Below are 2,502 nucleotides of genomic sequence, written 5' to 3' on the forward strand. Positions count from 1 at the left end.
CCTCCTCTCCGGTGGTCGGCCTCCTTCCACGGCGGCGCGCTGCCACGACCATCCACCTACAGCGCCACCACCGCTGCACCCCTCCCCCGCAGCCCTGGCCACCTACAGCGCCACCATCGCCGCACCCCTCCCCCACAGCCCCGGCCACCAGTAGTCCCAGATCCCTCCACCTTATACGCCGGTGCGCCGCTGCCACCACTCTCTTCCACTGCGGTGCGCCTCCTCCCTCCCCACGTTAGGTCCGGAAACCCGCGGTCCCACGTGGCCCTCCATCGATAGTTCGGAGCCGGCAAGGCCTCCCGCAAGCCGCCTCCTCTAACGACCTCTCCGCCGCCGCGACGGCGAGATCCACGCATGGGCGCGCGGGTCAGGCCAACGGCGACTGCAGTCGGGCGATTCTCAGGGCCTCCACCGCAGCCCTTCCTCTACCCCCTACCTCCATCTCCCTCTCTTTTGTTACAGGGCATCGCCGGAAGGGCAGGTAGGAGGCCAACCTCCTTCAATCATGGAGCTGAAGGTGAACGGCGGCACCAGCACCCCGTGCAGTCCAGAAATTGCGTCTTTTGCTGCTTCTTTTTTTTGCCTTCGGATGCAGTTCGCCATGGCCTCGCATGCCGTCCGGTGTCACGGCCCGTTTCAGTGCTTGTGTGCGCCATCACCACGCACGGATGCAGTACAAAAAATGCTTGTTTCTTTTTGCAGTGCAGATTGTATCGACGTGCAGTGCAGCACATGTACGAAGGAGAAAAAAAAGAAATGTCGTTGTTTTTTCTGAAGTTCGTTTTATTGTTCGAGATAGAGTAAAAAATGTATGTGGATGAATGCTTGTGTGTAATGTGTAGCGTGCAAACAAAAAATGTAGTCTACTCGCGTCATCCCTGCAGTGCATATTTCATTAACCAAAAAAATGTATGCAGTGCACTAGGGGGGAACTAAACTATATAGGAAAAATAAAGAGGAAACTAAAGTGCACTCCGGTCTTACAAGATGTCCACTCCGAAGGACTTTGAAGTACACTTCACTTGGAAAAATGTATTTAAAAAGTTTATGTTGTGTTTGTTGAAAGACATTTAAACTAGTAAAAACAAAGTAATGAGGTTCACTCTCAAGAGTGTTGGGGTTCACTTTCAAGAATGTTGGGGTTCACTTGCCGTCGTCAATGCGGTCCACTCTTGTTCATATTTTTTATAAATAAAATAAAATAATGTATGTAGTTTGCTTGACCCTTGTATGAAGTGTGGTATTCGTCTGAAGCAGTGCGTTCTTCTTTCCCCATCCAAGAAAAAATATGTCTAAACAAAAGGAAACCATGCAGTGCACTTGCCCATCTAATGAAGTGTGGTATTTCATCTGAAGCAGTGCGTTCTTCTTTTCTTGTTCGAGAAAAAATACGTCTAAACAAAAAGAAACCATGCAGTGCACTTGCTCATCTGATGCCGTGTGGTATTTCGTCTGAAGCAGTGCGTTCTTCTGTCCGATGCAGTACATACGACGATTTTGGTCTCGCGAAGAACAGAGTGTCCGCTTTTCGGTAAAATCAAAACTGTTCTTAAACCGTAAGGAATTAGAGAGAATGTTCTACATGAAAAAGTTGCGTCTCGTCGATATCTTTCCAACGGCGTATGATTTGAATCATTCTGACCAGCGGTTTGTAAAAATTTCACGAAAAAACAGCCGCTGCCTCTCGACATCAGCCGCACAATTTTCAAAATTAACTAAAAAACATAAGGAATTTCAAAAACATTTCAACATATGAAAGTTGCGCCTTGTCCGTAGCTTTCCAATGGCGTATCATACTTCTCGTTTCAACAAACGGTTAAAAAAACTGGAGCGAAAACAATACCAAAAATTTCAAAAATTTGAAAAACATAATTTCGCGATTTAGTAAATTTGAAACTGCTCTTAAACCGTAACAAATCAAAGAAAATGATAGATATGAAAAAGATGCGCCTCGACGATATCTATCCAACAGTGTATCGTTTGCTTCATTCCGACGAGCGGTTTAGAAAAAAACGCGAAAACGCTCGTTGCCACTCGTCATGGGCCGCACCATTTTCAAAACTGCTCTTAAACCGTGAGGAATTTCGAAAAGTGTTCAACATGGAGAAGTTGTGCCTAATCCATAGCTTTCCAACGGTATATCATACGCCTCGTTTCGATAAACGATTAAAAACTAGAGCAAAAACAATACCGAAAAAACACGGCGTGCACATTTTTTACGACGGGAAGTTCACTAGTCTCTGTAATGCAGTGCTCTTGCTGAAGAAAGTGCAGTGCCCTCGCGTTGAGCATGCAGTGCGGAAGTGTTATCAGGATAACTATTCTGATAATACTATTCATCACCCAGGATGTAGAATAAGTTATTCCTCATCCGGGGTAATCTTACGATCACTTCATAAATAAATTAAGTTTGAAATACAAATAGTTACATTTATATTGATTCACTACGTAAAATTTGGTATAAAAAATTAAAAAATATAGGAAAAATCGCATTTTATGTAT

The sequence above is a fragment of the Triticum aestivum genome, chromosome 7A, assembly GCF_018294505.1.
Source record: "Triticum aestivum cultivar Chinese Spring chromosome 7A, IWGSC CS RefSeq v2.1, whole genome shotgun sequence".
NCBI lineage: Eukaryota > Viridiplantae > Streptophyta > Magnoliopsida > Poales > Poaceae > Triticum > Triticum aestivum.